Raw genomic sequence first — 19,270 nt, 5'->3', positions numbered from 1 at the left:
GATAGAAGAACTGTGGAGGAGAGGAAAAAGGGGTAATTTTGATATTTCAGTAATTAATATTTGAAATTAGCTGATTTTGTTGAAGGTTTGGACGGCAAGTTGACGGAGGGGGGTATTTAGACATTGTTAGATAAAATAAGGGAGGGCAGTGACATTTCAAAAACCTCAGGGGAGGTGTTTGCTTTTGTCAGAAATCTCAGGGGAGGTCAGTGAAATTTGCCCATGATTTTTTATGCGCCACAGTGGTAGTTCTACTGCCATCATCCGTCATTATTACATTTGTTTATTAGGTTTGGTTTTACTGATGAGAGAGAGGGAGAGGGAGTGTAAACCAGCTTAGAGCAAGTTTATCGGTTCTTAGGTAAAAGTGCTAATAAACAATACATTTTTTTGTATTTTATTTATTCATATTTTTTTCAATATTACACATATACTATCTATTTAATCTATTCTCTATTAAAATATTATTACTTTTATTTTATTTTTTTCTAGGAAGAGAGAGAAAAAGAACAATTAATAAAATAATATACACATGATGAATAGTGCTTAGGTATATTTACCTATTCACTATTCATGGATGGATTTTACTTAGGCTTTTACCTAATCTGTTGCAATGCTCGTTTGGAGATTCTGCTTAGGTAAAATAGCTAAAAAGTTATTTTACCTCTTTTGATAAATTTGCTCTTAGCTTTGTCCAGCTCAGTTTGTTTATTAAACAAACAAAAAATTTGGGTTCAAGTTTAGCTTGAGTCTTAATGAGCTGAGTTCTTATCGAGTTGAGCTGAATCATTTACTAAAAGAGCCACTCTTAACGAACCGAGTTTTTATCGAACGAGTCAAACTAAGTTCGATTCGTTTACTAAACGAGTCAAAAACTCGAGCTCGAACCTAACCAAGCTCGCTAACGGCTCGGTTCTTTTACCGCGAGAGAGTGTGTGCGTGTTACTACGATGGAGGCTTTGTCGTTTTGCATGTGATTGTGAGACGCCAGTTGTCAGTAGATGCTACCCAATAGAATGTGAGCCTTGCACGAGCAAATGCAAACGTGTGCAAATCATGCATCTCCCCTGCCTGCTCCACCTGTACGAGTAACAATAATAAATTCTCGTACCAAAAAAAAAAAACAAATACTTAATAGTAGTAAATTCTTAAAAGTTTTTAGACAAAAACAGAAACTTAGGCTCTGTTTGGTAAATTTTTCAGTTTTTTGTTATTCGTTTATTCATAGTTCAAGGAAAAATTGTAGAATGTGAGGATGTGGGTCCTCAGCTAGTAGTCATTGTTAGGCCTAATTCTATAATTTTTATATAGTTAGGGACTGAACGATACTATAATTTTTTGTCATAAAGTTTCTCTTAATTTTGTCTACATTTGGATACAATTTTTTATCTCACATCGTTCATCTCGATGAGAAATAAAGTATAAATCAAAAGTTGATGAGATGATGAAAACACACCATAAGACAGTCTTTTCAAAAAAAAGTCTTTCTGTGTGTTTTTTGGTCATATTTAGTGACTCCCTTTCTTAAAACTTTTGGCTTTCATTCATATACTTTTTCTTTCTCTCATCAAGCTGAACGACATGACGTAAAAATTATACCCAAGTTTAATAAATTCTTAAGGCTCCGTTTGTTTGGGCGTAAAATATTTTTCGGCCTATTTTTCGGTGTTTGGTTGTGTAAAAAATAAAAAAAATATGTAAAATATTTTTCATTAATTGGATGAAAATGACTTACCATTAAATCTTCCGTAAGTTATTTTTCGAAATGAACCCGCTGCCCTTTATTACAATTCTCACTGCTCAGTTTCCTTGGTCGTCAGTCCTGACCCACGTTCAATTCTAATATTCTCAGATCTCTCTACCGTTTAAGCCCCCCTCTCTATATACTATTTTATCGATTTCTGAAAATATTTTTCAAGTGCCAACCAAATACCGAAAAATAAAAATAAAAATTTGTTTTCTAAAAAAAATATTTTACATGAAAAACATTTTACGTTGTAACACATTTTACCTCGAAATAGACAGAGCCTAAAAAGAAAATGATCTACCAAAAAGACGTTGCCCAAAAGACTCCCAAAAAAGTTTAGCCCAAAGAAGAAGGCCAGCCTCACTTTTTCGTCTTCTCACTATAACTAAAATGAAGTGCTAAAATTAAGGGTTTGGGTGCTTTTTGAGGAAATCTACAACATGCACGATCGATTGCTAGCATTTACATATTTTTTTAATATAATAATCGGATATTCGAATTAACTTCAAGTTATGTTTTTCACTTAGAATTTCCTTTCAGGACATATAAAGTGACAGCTGTACATTAACAAGCCTTGGGAAACAAATTAAACCACGCATACTACCATCCACAACATATCCCAATCAAAACAAAGTGAGAAACCAATGCTTTGATTGGAAAAAAATTTGAATTTTTTTTTATGAGAATAGTAAGGGTAATAAGTGGAGATAGATAGAGAGAGAAATTATTGAAAGTAGAAAGAATTTAGGAGAAATCTTTTAAAAAATACTTTTCAAAAAGTAACAAACAAGGCAAGTTTGTCACGTTGGTTATCTCATTTATCTCCAGGTGACCTGAGTCCGAATCTCACAGGGAACAGATTTGAGGTTCAGGGCTAACATATTAACGCTCTGCTAGCCCGCACTGATTTATACCATATGAAAAAAAAAAAAAAGAAGCAAAACAAAGTAACAGAACCAAAGGCAGAGTCGCAATCAGATGGTGGCCTGAAAGCCGTATCGATCCCACCACCACCACCAACGATCACTGCAGCTTGCTGACACCGATACTACAGTACTTACTTGAGTGGTGGAAGCTGGTTCAGGTGGTGGGGCTCTTGAAAATTTCAACCACTACGATACTAGTGTATCTCATATATATCCAGGCGTGATCCGTCTACAGAGACACTCATTCACAGCTGGCCGCCTGCCTCTTTATTATTATTATTATAACTGAGTATTCGGATCAATTTGTGCACACGTCGACTAGTCCTAGGGTGAGATTAGGCCTATTAATAGACCGGATCCTATTTGTAAAATCTGATCTGGATCCGGATCCGATAACGACGATTCTTGATCCTGTAATCCGAATCCGAAAAGTTCGAATCGGATCGTGACGGATTAAATCCGAAAAAATCCAATCCGGTTTTTTTTTTTTTAATTCACAGTTTCACTTCTCTAGGTGGCCAACTAACTCGTCACCAACCAACACCAGCTCTCTCTCTCTCTCTTTCTCTCCAGTTGCTTCGGAGGCGGCGTTTAGTGTGGAAGGTAGGGTAATTGATGAAAGTCGTGCTTCTTTTACTTCCGGATATCGTAGAGGCTTTGATGACTACCAATAATTGGATTGAATCCCATAAGAAAATAAGTAAGTGTATGTTGATTCTTTTTAGATATATGAATGTTCTTTATTGTAATTCTATAAAAATATTCTCATATTTTGTTACTTGCATACTTTCAGTTGATGAAGCAAGTGTTGCCGAACAAAAAAATAAATAAATGGATCAAATTCGATTTTTTCGGATTTGGATTCGGATTATCACTATCGGATCCGAGCCTTATCGGATTGGATCCGGCCTATTGACAGGCCTAGGTGAGATGTCCTAGAGTTAACGACCGAGCAAACCTCCAGTAATCCAAAAGAAATTGATTGCACCTTAGAGAGTTCAAACCTTAAACCTTTGAAGGAAACAAACCCCCCACCTCTAGGGGTGTAAACGAGCCAAGCTGAGCCGAGCTTTGGCAAGCTCGAGCTCGGCTCGTTTACTTAACGAGCCAAAAACTCGAGCTCGAGCTCGGCTCGAGCCTTAACGAGCCGAGCTCAGCCATTTATTAAACGAGCCTCTTCAATCGAGCCGAGCCTCCCTTAACGAGTCGAGCTTTTATCGAACGAGCTGAGCCTCTACTCGGCTCGTTTAGTAAACGAGCCGAATACTCGAGCTCAAGCTCGGCTCGTTTACTAAACGAGCCGAGCCTTAAAGAGCCGAGCCGAGCTCGCGAGTAGCTCGGCTCACTTACAGCCCTACCCACCTCCCTAGGCCTCACATAAAAAACAATAAAGCTATATATGGGTACAAAAACCCAGTTGTTTTTATTGCAAGTTGATAGCATATTATTAGTGTGACTATATATTACTCCGTACTTGGCAGGATCAGACAAACACTGCCTTATACGTGGGGCTCATCGACTCCAGGATTGATGGTGTCATACGACTAGATGCCGGTTTGGCAGCGGTATACGGGAAGGGATACAGAGTTGTCCCGGATATTTATATTCGGGTAGACATATCCGTTGTTTGTTTGCTCCTTTGTATTTGAATTTGACGAAAAAAGGTCCTACAAAAGAAATCTATGTTTATTCGAGGAAAATGAAGAAATATATGGATTTTGAGGAAATTGCATGTTGAGGAAGGAAGGTAGTGAAGTGGAACAGAATTGAAAAGAAACGGGACAGCAAGTATAAACTATGACCAATTAAAAGAAGAGCTAGGGTTATTTTGCCCCAAGATGGTGAGGTGGGTGAAACTTTCGGGTAAGAAGAAGAGAGAGAAGAAGAAAGTGGAGGGAAAAAGCGGGGTAAAAAGAAGGGGGAAAAGTAGATAATTGAAAGGGCAAAATTGGTATATAAAACTTTCTTACACTATCTACCCCCTCAAATTCTTCCTCCTAAAATCACTAAACAAACCAAGTACAGTAATTTTCAATCTCTCCTTTTAAAATAATTTTCCCTCCAACCATATCTATCTCTTTATCTCCCTCTTTTTATATCTTATACTCCTATTAATTATATCTCTCTTCCAAAACATCTCTCTAACAAACGAGCCGAGATGGGTGCTCATATTACTGATGAACAGATCCATTTTTGGTATGCATTTATGTCAATTAACAAGCGAAAATTGTACTCCCCGTCCAAGTAGACTAGGAAGCTGTTTTTGGTTACTTATTCTCAAAGACAGTACCGAGTATTTGAAGTTTTTGTTTATAATCTCTGAGGATTAAGCTTTTTGCCTGTCGAAAATAAAATGTAAAAATGCGGACCGAAGTTGAATAAATTTCAGAAACATAAAAAATACAACAGTAGAATTTATCTTCGGATGTATTTTTATTTTCGGTTAATTTTGTAAACTTTTCGTTATAATCTTGTATTCTTTAAATTTCTCTATCCATATGCCCTCTTGCTTTAATTGAACCCTCGCTAGTAAACAGTGGAATTGGTTTTCCGGATTGTGCTTAAGGTGACTATAACACTTGAGTTATAAAAACATGATGAATATATTATTACCAAACAAACTGACGCAAATCTTTTAAAAAAAATTCAGAAAAGACGAAAAATAAGGCAGTTCGCTTAATTTAGGACCAACTGTACGTCTTGTAGCCGTTTTATGGGTCATACAAGCTCTCTATTTCAAGACTATCGCAATATTTTGGTGTTTAGAAATGTTAGTTTAGTAGAAATTTAAATTTGTTGGCATCTCACATTAATTGAATGCGTACGATATTCATTTAGAAAACATCTTTTTGTGCTTAGACTTCGAAAACAGACGCGTGAGGCCAGTTGTTAATTTGCCTATGTACAGCGAAAGCCAATCTAATCTAGGGTTGTAAACAAGCCGAATCATGAATTGACGAGCTCGGTTCGAGCCTTAACGAGCCGAGTCCTTATGAAGCCGAACTGAGTCATTTATTAAACGAGTCTCTTTAATCGAGCCGAACTACCCTTAACGAACTGAGCTTTTGTCAGCTCGGCTCGTTTACTTAACGAGCCGAAATTTGAGCTCGAGCTCGGCTCGTTTACTAAATGAGCCGAGCTCGTGAGCTGCTCAGTTCGTTTACCGCCCTAATCTAATCTAAATACTCCGTATCTATTGGAAATTTTAATAAGAAAAATTGATTCAGTTATAATTGGAGTGGTACGGCTAATAAATACTCCATCGTGTCAAATTACTAAAAGTTTGTGCAATTTTCGAAGAGTAATATGCTATATATGCACCATATTTGCACAGATCTAACTACACTTCTGATACATACTTGTCATGTGAGCTCTACGTATTGGATCCACATGCATTCGAGAAAGGTGTGGTTGAATTTGTGCAACTATGGTGTGTGCCAAGCATTTATGATTTTTGAATCGAAAAATAGAGTACTTTAGCGTGATATTTTTTGAATATTTGTACACCAAATTAAAGTAATTGATCAGTTCTTGAACATGGTGGAAAGAAACTCAAAAAACCGTGCGTGCAAGTGTTTTATTTTTAAAAAAAATTAGTCTTAGGTTCACTATAAGGAACTTGAAGAGTCTCTAGACTACCTCCCAAGTTAATAAAGTCTCTAGTCTTTTTTTAACATTTTATAGTAGGTCCAGTCCACTCCATTTCAATTTAATATTTATACCTTCCCTGCACATCATCGCCGGAAAGTTGACTGGCACCAGAAAGTCCACCGGAAAATTGGCCGGTGCCAAAAAGTTCGCTGGAAAATTTAGGCACTTTCATATGGTTCTAGAATGCACTTAGTTTAATAGGATTTTAGTAATTTAGGCATTTTCATTGGGTTTTAAGGTGCACTTACTTTCATAGGGTTTTAATGATTTAGGTACTTTCATAAGATTTTTGTGGTTTAGGCACTTAGTTTCATAGGGTTTTAATGGTTAGACACTTTGGTGAATTTTTCGGTGGTGACGTGGCGGGAGGTGTGATGGTAGTGGAGGAGGGATGGGGTTGGTGGAAGTGGGCTTATTAAGCAAGTGGACTAAGAACTCTACAAATTATTGATGTGGACTAGAAATTCTACAAATTTCTTATAATGGACTTATCACTAAATCTCCATTTATTTTTTATCTCAAAATTGCAACAATTCACATAAGGGGTCGGCATTTTGGAACGGAAAGGTTGGATGACAAAAATTGGGACAATAATTTATGCTTACGGATTCCTATAGTAGTACTTATTGTCAATATTTATGACATGACAAAGCTGCATTCCAACCGATCTTAATTAGAAGAGAGAGAATAATTAGTGCTCCACATGATCTCTGCTGTTCATTTCGACAATCAATAATTGAGTTTGTTTTTCAATTTGACCGGTAACAATGGAGTAATTTTTACCGGTCAAATCAATAAAAAATTTCTTCTCCATTCAAAAGAAAAAATTTACCGGTCAAAATTAGTTTTCAATCCAAACCGTCCAAAACACTTTTGAACGCGCGCAATTGATCGCCGTAAATTTTATTTAGTTTTCTCTAATTATTAGAATAATAAAAAAACAAATTTGCTGCAACTGGCCATCAATCCCCACTTGTTTGACCGAATGCCCATAATTAAAAACAAATTTGTCCCTCCATTAACATCGATGGCTGCAAGTTGTGACTCGAAAAATTCTTCGGAACTACGGAAAGTTCGTATAGTTTTAACTTTTTAGATTCTCAAAATTAGCCGAATTGCACGTAAAATATTCCAAATAACCAACTATAAAAGAAATTTCAGAAAGTTGGGTCAGGTGGGCATTTTAAAAACAATAAGTGTTTGTCCTTCATGAGATCGCATGTTTGAATATCACGAAAGCCAAACATTGCAAATCTTGGAGCCACTTGAGGGTTTGTCCGATCGTTAACTTTAGGGCCTTGAAATTAAACGAGGTGTGTGATATTCATCTACAAAACGAGCCTCTTTAAGATGCGTGAGGCCAGTTGTTAATTTGCCTGTGTATAGCGAAAGCCAATCTAATCTAAGACCGTAAACGAGCCGAGTTTTGACGAGCTCAAATCTTAATGAGCCGAGCCATTGTCGAGCCGAGTTGAGTCATTTACTAAACGAGCCTTTTTAAGCCGAGTCACCCTTAACGAACCGAGCTTTTGTCAAACGAGCCGAGCCAAGCCCGGCGCCGAGCCGAACCGGGCCTTAACAAGCTGAGCTCGCGAGCTACTCGGTTCGTTTACCGTACTAATCTAATCTAAATATCTATTGGAAACTTTAATAAGAAAAATCAATTCAGTTATAATTGGAGTGGTACAACTAATAAATACTCCATCCGTCTCAAATTACTAAAAGTTTGTGCAATTTTCAAAGAGTAATATGCTACATATGCACAATATTTGCACAGATCTAACTATACCTCTGTCACATACATGTGAACTCTACATATTGGACTCACATGCATCTAAAAAATGTGTGGTTGAATTTGTGCAAATATAGCATGTGCCAAACATTTACGATTTTTAATCGAAAAATAGAGTACTTTTGCGTAAATTGGCTGCTACTGGCCATCAACCCCCACTTGTTTGACCGAATGCCCATAATTAAAAACAAATTTGTCCCTCTATTAACATCGATGGCTGCAATTTCCTTAATCGATTCATTCGCAGTATAACAAGTATATAGTTGTGAGTTGAAAAATTCTTCGGAACTACGGAAAGTTCGTCTAGTTCTAACTTTAGATTCTCAAAATTAGCCGATTGCACGTAAGTTATTCCAAATAACTAACTATAAAAAGAATTTCAGGAAGTTGGGTCAAGTGGGCATTTTAAAAGCAATAAGTGTTTGTTATTCATAAGATCGCATGTTTGAATATTACGAAGGTTAAACTTTACAAACTTTGGAGCTACTCGAGGGTTTGTCCGATTTTTAACTTCAGGACTTTGAAATTAGTCGAACTCGGACACGTGGTTATTACAGACAAAATAACCGACTATAAAAGGAAAAAGGAAAAATACATCAGTGGCTCCTGGTTTCTACCTTTTGAGCTCACCCATTGAAAATGCTTAATGAATTATTAGACGTACTATTACCTAATTTGATATCCCTTGCATTAACTAAAAAGCACTCGCGATCGTTGTGATTATTACAGTACTTTATTAGGCATTCTAATCTTCGACGTAAGAGAGATTCCTCGCTTATCTCGTGGTCACTAATTGAAGTCATGTGTCAACAACTCCAAGACTCCGAAAAACTCCTGAGAAAGCAAAAAGAAATGTTATGACTAGGACGATAAATGAACTAAGCAGCTCACAAGCTCAGTTCGGCTCGTTTAGCAAAAGAGTCGAGTTTGAGCTCGAGTTTTCAGCTCATTGGACAAAAACTCGGCTCGTTAAAAGAGGCTCGGTTCAATTAAAGAGGTTCATTTAGATTTGACTAAGTTCAGCTCGTTAAGGCTCAAGCTCAAATTTTTTATTCATTTTATAAACGAGCTGAACTCGAGTTCGACAAAGCTTGACTCGGCTTGTTTACAACCCTAGTTATGACCTCGGAATTTGTTTGTTGATGGTGGGAGTCCAACTCGGAATTAGTCCCTCCATTGATGCCATACTTACTCTAAACTAATCCAACAACGCTACGAGTATACTCTTATCGATCACCCCTGACCACTTATTTCTTACATATGTGTCGGCCCCACATATTTAGTTGCGGAATGTGCTCCACACATATGTGAGAGATGAGTGGTTGGGGAGTGGCCGGTAGACATATCCGTAGCAGTATTCCTAACTAATCCCTTGGGGGTTTCGCTAGCTCATATGCATTGATGTTGCACCTAATTCAGCCTGTCCTTTAATAGCTTATTATTATTATAATAATAATTATTATTATTATTATTTGGAGATCTATAATCACTTAAAGGGAATTAACAGTTCTGTTCGAGTTATTTTCACGTCCATTTTGGTTGTCAGGACCGTTAATATTTTAGATAACATCGAGAAAATTAGACATGCAAAAATTCATGCTATATAATCTGATATTGTTTGTTGTATTCTCGAAGCATAATTATTCCCAGAAAATTAGACATGCAAAAATTCGTGTATTGTGTTTTACACTCGCGATTGTTATGATTAATTAGGCATCAATCTAATCTTCGACATAAGATTTCACGCTTATCTCGTGGTCACTAATTGAAGCCATGTGTCAACAATTCCAAGACTCCGAAAAAACTCCTGAAAAAGCAAAAAGAAATGTTATGACTAGGGCTGTAAAATGAATTAAGCAGCTCGCGAGCTCGGCTCGGTTCGTTTAGCAAAAGAGCCGAGCTTGAGCTCAAATTTTCGGCTTGTCAGGCAAAAACTCGACTTGTTAAGGGAGGCTCAACTCAATTAAAGAGGTTCATTGAGATTTGACTAAGTTCAACTCGTTATGGCTTGAGCCGAGCTTGAATTCAAATTTTTGGCTCGTTTACTCGTTTTATAAACAAGCCGAACTCGAGCTCGACTCGGCTTATTTACAGCCCTAGTTATGACCTTGGAATTTGTTTGTTGATGGTGGGAGTCCAACTCGGAATTTGTCCCTACCTTGATGCCATACTTCCTCTAAACTAATCCAACAACGCCACGAGTATACTCTTATCGATCACCTTCGACCACTCATTTCTTACATATGTGTTGACCCCACACATTTAGTTGCGGGATGTGCCCCACACATATGTGAGAGATAAGTGGTTGGGGAGTGGCCGGTAGGTGTGTCCGTAGCATTATTCCTAACTAATCCCTTGCGGGTTTTGCTAGCTCATATGCTTAAAGGGACTTAACAGTTCTGTCCGAGTCATTTTCACGTCCATTTTGGTAGTCAGGACTGTTAATATTTTAGATATCGTCGAGAAAATTAGTTATGCAAAAATTCTTGCTAATCTGATATTGTTTGTTGTATTCTCAAGGCATAATTATCTCTAGAAAATGGATTTTATCCAGTGTTGTAAAAGTTTTCTAAACCCGTTTTTTCTCGAGATAAATGTGCTCGAAAATACATTAGACGGTATCAAATAACAGGAATTTTGACGTGCATATTTTCTCGACGAGGTTTAAAATATCAACGGTCCCGATTATCAAAACGGATTCGGGAGGGGCCTGAAAACAACCCACACAGGGTCCCATTCCTTTTTGTCGATCGCATGATCCAATTTAGCCCTGTCCTTTGGATTGCTAGAATTAGTTTCAGCTACAATGACAGTTAGCTGGAAGTATATATAATAATATGCTCTCTTATCTTTTGTTTGAAAAGAAAGTACTAAAAGTGCTCCTACCACTAAGAGGTGGTGATGTCTCAATTTGTGGTAATTATAATGTTGGCAAGTCCATTATTCCTTTAATTATTTAGGTGGGGTTTTGTTATACAGTAGGTATCATTGATTGCTATATATCACTGTGCATGGGTTCTTGTTTTGAATGGATGATTGGTTTGGCATCTTAATATTTATTTTGAACCTGGAAACATCACTAGCTAGGCCCGTCGGTAATTGCTGTGTGATTCAGTTCTGGAGGAGAAGAACACACCATTCAAAATTAAATTGTTCTTGAAATTTCTGATATCTTATTTATTGGTCAGCAAAATTAACATTTTAGAATTAGATAACCAGTCATCTAAGTTTTTGAGGGAAGAAATGGAAAAGAAAGGGAAACTAATTAAGGAAATGAGGGAGAAAGTTAATTAAAGAGAAATTGGAGGAAAAGTTCCATTTGTATTTGAAATTTTCTCTAATCTATCTTCTTTTTTTTCTTGGTTAAATCCTTAATCTTAATTTCTTTAAGAACCAAACAAGGAAGGAAAGTTTTTAAAATTTTATGTTTCCTTCCACTTCTTTCTACGAGTTCCAAACAAAGCCTTCACAGAGAGAGAGAGAAGTTATACTTGTTGATACTTCAAGAACCTGGGATGGATAAAGAGGATGCAGCATGGGGTGCCAACCCCTGCACAACTCCAAATATTCTCCCTAATTCTGCTACTACTTTTTGAGTGTAGTTTGAAAAGTTTAAATGGATTGACCCATGCAAGTCTTTTAGGTGTCATCATTTTTTGGTCTTCATGAAATCATATGGAGTTTTTTTATTTTTTTGGTCAAACGGAAATTTAATGAAATTATGTGGAGTTCAGAGCGCCAGCATATATACACCCAATCTCGTCTCTCTCGCAAACCTAAATATCGACCGGTAGCAATACATACATACATACATACAAAATTTAGTTTTTGTCACCAATATCCATATATACGTGGTTGGGGCTCCCGCCAATTACAAAATGTGCGTGTGCAACTATGAATGACATTTTTATTATTTAAAGAGATGAAAAACTATATAGCCTATATGGAGAATATTATGCATGGCGCGCATTGTACTCATATGCTTGATTCTGAAATTGATTTTGATGGTTTTGTGAAGTCCTTGGTCATCATCATCATCATCAACTCAACGAAAGGTAGCTAAGTACTGCACTTATATGTCGAAGGAACCAATTACTTTCCGGTCAAAATCTCACGACGAATAATTCGTTTTGTTAGTACTTTAGGGATGATGATTCTATATATCCATGATGATCAGCATCTCCATTCAGGGGGAAAAAAAATGCAGTCGTTAAAGCTAATTAAGCACTTTCTGGTCAAACTATTACTAGCTAGCTTGCTTTCTTTCTTTCCTCTTTTAATGGTTTTTTTTTTTTTTTTTGGAGGATTTATTCCATTCCATCTATGTAAATTAATCATCCTAGATTTATTTCTCATTTGGAGGTGGTGGTAGTGGATTAGTCAGATGATATAAAGATATATTCTGATACTCAGGTTATTGGAACATTAATTAACTAGCTAGTTCCCATTCCAGTGGCAATGCAAAGTCGATCTAATTATTTTCATAAGCTTAGAACCTTAATCAATAGTTGGCTTTTATGCACTACAGTTTTGGTACGAACAAAAACAATTGTGCCGAACTGTATTCGTTGGCCAGTACAAAGGTGTGCGTCCTGTTACATGCATGCACCTAAGCCAAACGCCTGGATTCACTAAGCTAGGCAAGGCTAGAAGGGGTCGAATAAGGTTCAGTTCAGTCATGTGGTCGTCACGTGGCACTCAGTGCATGATGCATGAAACAGTCCGAGAAGCTATTAGTGCAAGTGCCTATTACAGGTTTACTAATTGAATCCTAAGCTAAGCCAACCTGTATAAAGTACAATTACTATTCACTCTAAAGAGCATCAAAGTGTGTACCGGTTAACTCTCGCCGGCTAGACACTAACAGTGTTCTGTCTTGCATCGAACGGGAAACAACCCTAGTTCAGAGTGACAATGCTAGATAGACCATAATCAGTAATTAGCATGCAATCCCAAGCCGGTTCAGTAGATTTAGGCGGGGTACCTCGGGTTGGGCCAATCCAAATCATTTTCCTTTCAGATAAAAAGAAAGAAAAAGGAACCAAAATCATTTGAGCCTAGTGAACACACAAAGTATCACTGACAGCCCAAAACAATGTTTGACTACTGATTTGGGCCAAGTCCATCGAAACAAGAAACAGAAGGTTGTGGGCCTTTGTTTACACCATATTTCACCGCCTGTCGATGATCGACCGAAAGGTGGCAATTATGAGAATGCTTCCTATTTTATTATTATTAAGTATTCGTATTAATATTAGAACTAATATTAGTATTCCTTTTATTATTATTTGCATGCAGGACACTTGGCTTGCTCCTACACATGTGGAAGTTAAAAAGACACTTGTCATGCTCCTACACATTTGAAGGGAAGTGGGAAGTTATTTTGACAAGTGAAAGCAAAAGATTGAATGAAGACTAGTGGAGAAGTTAGGAAGTTATTTCCTACGTTTGTTGTTTTCTATAAATAGTCTTTTAAGACTTCATTGTAATTCCTCTCCAACAAATCAAAGTCTATCTTTATTTGTCTTAATTTTTGGCATTACTAACCCATTCGGGTTATAATTAGGAGTAGGAGTAGAATTTCATATTCTAAGCTTAACTTAGGATCTTCGATGTGTCGCTCACGGCGATAAATCAATCGTTGAAGATTGATGGAAGTCTCTTCTATTTGTCTTCAATTTCGTTCTTAATCTCACATTTGACTCGACTGCCATTTCTCTTCCGGTGAAGTCCTGAAATACGGCGTGGAACCACGGATCCGTCTTGTGGAGACATGGCCGCATTCGCCCTTATTTTTGTTGTTGGCTTTGTTTCCCAAAATCTCCGTCGATTTCGATTGAGGAAATATTGGTAAACAATTTTGGCGCTAGAAGGAGGGCATCATTACTAAATCGGAAGTAATGGCAAAGATCGACTGTGAAAATGAAAGCCTTCATGTAAGGCTTCAACATTTTGCAGAAACGGAATAATGGCCATTTAATGGCCGACTTTGGAATCATTCTAGAAAAAGAAAAACAAAATTCGACAGAATGAGAAGCCAGTATAATGAGAAATGAAAGCCGAGAAAGGCTTCAACATTTTATTTGTTCAAACTTGGCCATTCGTTGGCCAATTGTTGGATCTAGTATAGAGATCCATTCTGGTGCCTTTCAAGGTTTCATTTATGCTAACAGAGCCTGATCACAAAGATTGACCATGAATGGAGTAATCTGTGACCATTTGGCCACGAACGAAACGTGTTAGTATCACAGAAGGCCTTGGTTATAAGGTTTGAATGCTTTACAGATGCAAATGGATTTGGTCCATTTTTTGAATTACAAACCTCCATTTGGCCATGTATATCAAACATCTATACAAGGCTATTATAATCACTTTCTCTCGATTTTGGAATATTTTGTACATATTTGGCCTGTTTTACAAGAAATGAGAACATATTTGGCGAAATTATGAAATGAGAAATAGCCTTCTTTTTGATATGGAGTTTGCATGGGGGGCAAACTTATCTTTAGAAGAGCCAATCATAAAACTTAAGTGGCTCGAATGTTTGAAACTCAAAGCAAGTCGTATCATAAAACTAATCAATCGACTAGAGTTTTTCAATTTGGACCATGAATGGTCGAAATAGAAAATGATTCCTCCGATCCATCTATATTGGTTAAGAATGGTGAAAACCTTACCCATGGAGTATGAGTTCAAGCCAATTATATGGCTCTGCGAATTGTTGATCGACTGTATTCATATGTTATGAGAGATGAATTTTTTTCAAAGCCTCTTATACTGGCTTTGGTTGAAATATGCCCAGTGCACTTGGGTACAATTATCATCCTCAGTCGATCTTTGTTTAAAACTACATAGATAGTGCTCATTCCTTGTCTACAGTTTTGGGCTAATATAAATGGCTAACTTGGCCAAAAATAGTCTGCATTGTCGTGTATAATATGGCTTTGTATGGACTTTGATTTGCCTATATCTTTGGCTAATCCATACTTTGAGGCGCGATTGACTGTGTACGTCATTGATTTTTGCCATGAATGGCAGGTTTTGCTCTCGTCGATTTGAAAAGACTTGAGTCGAAAATGAATGAGACACACTTTCAAAGCACGGTTCTTGAATTTTTGACCTTTGATTACAAACTTTAATCATGTTTATGGGCCAAAAGAACCCTCTGAAAATTTGTGATGGTTGATGGTTGCCCAATTTTATTTGGTTTTGCCAAATGAACTTGGGGGGCAAAACTCATCTATGTGAAGCCAAATTACGTAAATATAAAAGCATGGCATGAAAGGCCTAAACAATTTATTTGTTTAAGGAAAGCCAGCCCTTCGATGGACAACTATTGGAGGATTTTGGGGTTAAATGGCCTTAATTGCAAGGCTTCCACATTTCGTTTGTCCAATAAAAGTCCTTTAGGAATGGAAAAATCAGTTTCTGGGATTGTTTGTACTTTACCCAGTACAAGGATTCAAATGAAAGCCTTATGAGGCCTGATATTGTATTCATTTAAAGACAGCCATTTGTTGGCTTGTTCTTGATATCAAACAGGGAACAAATTTGTTCCCAGTCTATCATTTTGGATGCAACCTGTCGATCTTCGACGTAAAGGATGTTCATGCCATTACTATTGGAGGTTAAGCTCCATTGGCCTCCAAATCCAAAAGAAATTATTGCTTTTGGCCCTTATTCTTGTTTCGACTTTGTTTTCCGAAATCTCGGATGAATTCGATAGAGGGAATGTTTGTCGTTTGCTACGTGCGTGTCTTGACGTTTTCTTTATCGAAAGAATCTCAACTCCCATAATTTGATCAAGGGAATGTTTGTTGTATTTCTGCGCGCATGGGTTTGGCCATTTCTTTATCAAATGTTGGGGGAGAAATTAAGTAAACAAATGCTTGTGCTTGATTAAAACTCATGGCATAAATCCTTTTATCGATAGGCCATTCTTAGAGTTTTGATTGATAGGCCTTTATTCGATAGGCCATGTTTTGTTGTTTCTTGTTTCCTTTATGAAGGAATCAAATATGTTTTGGACCATCGATTGGAAATTCATGAGTGCCTAATTCAGAGTTGGGAAAGAAATTGTTTCTTTAGGAATGGCTTATTGGTAAGGCCACGTATGTTCAAAATAATCACAGAAGAGAAGATTGAGTTACAATCGATCTGCTTCAATCGATGAGAAGGTTGAGTTACAATTGATCCGCCTCAATTTATATTTCCCATCAATTGAGGCCACGTATGTCCAAAATGACCCAAGAAGTGGGGTAACTGCTTGCAGTTTCTAGAAGGAAATTAATATGGCCAAATCGACTGTCAGAATGGCCTCATTATACGATGATTTACGAGAAGGCAGTGGAGTTTATGGGTAAACTGTTTTTGGCTCCCAAAAACACTATGTAATCCCTTGATAGATAAAAAATGTCTAGACACTGCTCCATGCTTTTGTACAGTGGAGGGCGGACGATTTGACCAAAGTTTCCGTCAAGGGAACTAATCGACAGAGCCATGTTATTCTCAACAGTGGTTATTAAGCCTTGAAGGCTTTATTGTACCAGTCGAAAAGTGAAAAGGTTGTGTAAAATTTATCTAAAACTCTTCGAGAGTTAAGAGTTGGGAGACATAAATGTTTACACCGTAAAGAGTTATCACCCGTCGATATCGACAGAGGGGTGATTTAAAACTAGTTAAATTATTCACTTGGGTTACGTTAGCCCTTCACCCAAATGAATAAGGGGGGCATTGTTTACACCATATTTCACCGCCTGTCGATGATCGACCGAAAGGTGGCAATTATGAGAATGCTTCCTATTTTATTATTATTAAGTATTCGTATTAATATTAGAACTAATATTAGTATTCCTTTTATTATTATTTGCATGCAGGACACTTGGCTTGCTCCTACACATGTGGAAGTTAAAAAGACACTTGTCATGCTCCTACACATTTGAAGGGAAGTGGGAAGTTATTTTGACAAGTGAAAGCAAAAGATTGAATGAAGACTAGTGGAGAAGTTAGGAAGTTATTTCCTACGTTTGTTGTTTTCTATAAATAGTCTTTTAAGACTTCATTGTAATTCCTCTCCAACAAATCAAAGTCTATCTTTATTTGTCTTAATTTTTGGCATTACTAACCCATTCGGGTTATAATTAGGAGTAGGAGTAGAATTTCATATTCTAAGCTTAACTTAGGATCTTCGATGTGTCGCTCACGGCGATAAATCAATCGTTGAAGATTGATGGAAGTCTCTTCTATTTGTCTTCAATTTCGTTCTTAATCTCACATTTGACTCGACTGCCATTTCTCTTCCGGTGAAGTCCTGAAATACGGCGTGGAACCACGGATCCGTCTTGTGGAGACATGGCCGCATTCGCCCTTATTTTTGTTGTTGGCTTTGTTTCCCAAAATCTCCGTCGATTTCGATTGAGGAAATATTGGTAAACAGCCTTCAATAAAAAATGCTACTAATAGGGATAGGGATTTTTTTTTTCCATACGTTACGAGAAGTTGTTAATTAGATGTTAGTGTTAGGGAGGAGGGGGAGGATGGAACTCAAACCCCACAACTCATGTATAGGGGCAAAGAGCCTGTGCCATCTGCACTGGCGTCCACTTGCATAGGGATGGTTAATTAACTAGAATAAACCCATGAAGGGACAACCATTTTGGTGTAAATTGTAAACCAAAGGTTGTCCCATGTTAGTGAGCCTTCATTCAAAAATACTCCGTAATATGTGGGACGGAATCCGAGGTTTATTATTCTCAATATTCTTCTCACAATTTTTCATTAGAGAAAACCATTTAAGTTACCATTGCACGTGAGGCTCTAAACATCCTTTATATTTATATTGTACCCTCCCCCACTTAGCATATTCATGCCCCATTTCAAAATGGGAAATAAGCCCTTATTTTTTAAAAAAATAATTTCAAGCTAAAAAATAATTTGCTTACTGAAATTAAAAATATGCAATATGAATCTTATTAAAAATAAGCGACGTCATGCATGACACTGGATGTCCAACCACAAGGGCTTTAATCAAACACGTGTCTGGAACGTGACACCGGAGTCATGGGCTTTAATGAACAGTTGCGTTTGTATGGCCCATGTACGTCGCCCAAGCTAGCACAGCGAAGTTTGGGGGCTGCACATTTGTCAGGCCCAAAGTCTCGGCCTACTACAGGAAGATTAGGCCACTTAAAAATATTACTGGGAAATGATATTGGAATTCTAAAAATTAATGCATGCACTCCAAAATCAGTGTAACTCTAAAGTTATTTTTCTTTGTTTTTTGGAAAGCCTGCATCAATTTTTGAAGTGCCAATATCATTTTCCATATTACCATATCATTAGCAAGTGCCAAAAGGAAAAGGGGGTATCCTATATGTATGTATACCTAGGGTCCTAGACCAAGGATCTGCATCTTTTTTCTTTTTCTTTTTTGAATAATAAAACCAGCTGTGCTATTCACACAGATTTCTGTGCACAGATCGTGCACAGATTTCAATGTGGGGCCCACTACGGGTCCCACATAAACAATCCGAGCCGTTCATTAAATGTAAAATAATTTTTCGAGTGTCCATGCGAAAAATCAACTCAATCCGATACATATAGATGCTCGATCCAATCATCTAACTTTTCATTCAAATTATAGGATAATGAAAAGTTAAATGATTGGATCGAGAGCCTATAGGTATCGGATTGAGTTGATTTTTTGTGGAGACTCTTGAAAAAATATTTTACATTTAATGAGCGGTTTGGATCATTTGTGTGGGACCCATAATGAATCCCACATAATGATCTGTGCATGATATGTGTATGAAAAGTCTGTGTCAATAGACTTTCTGTAATAAAACAATCCAGTCTCTCTACAGAAACCTGAAGGACCCAAAATAACAACAGATGGTAAACCTATGAAAATGATCTTTACAGATGTTTATTGGTTCTTCAACGTACTCCTTCATTTCATGGCAATTGACAGGCCATGGCTAATTCAATACTGTAGAAGTTCCAAAATGGGAAAAAATCACACTACCAGCTCCATCTCCTTGTCTTCACTAAATTAATGAATATGACTCTCCACCTTCCATATATAGAATATAGTTGATTAATACTTACACAAATCTGTAATTGTTTATGCAAGGGAATCTTATCCCTTTCAACAAA

General features: G+C 37.1%; 1 protein-coding gene across 1 annotated transcript in view; it reads left to right on the top strand.

Moving 5' to 3' along the window:
- LOC131315288 (starch synthase 3, chloroplastic/amyloplastic) overlaps positions 1-19,270 on the top strand; it is a 102,530-nt gene that overhangs the window by 12,905 nt on the left and 70,355 nt on the right. The gene's annotated exons all lie outside the window — the stretch shown is intronic.

The sequence above is a fragment of the Rhododendron vialii genome, chromosome 13a, assembly GCF_030253575.1.
Source record: "Rhododendron vialii isolate Sample 1 chromosome 13a, ASM3025357v1".
Taxonomy (NCBI): domain Eukaryota; kingdom Viridiplantae; phylum Streptophyta; class Magnoliopsida; order Ericales; family Ericaceae; genus Rhododendron; species Rhododendron vialii.
Note: the sequence above shows the minus strand (reverse complement) of the source record. Positions and strands in the feature narration are given on the sequence as shown.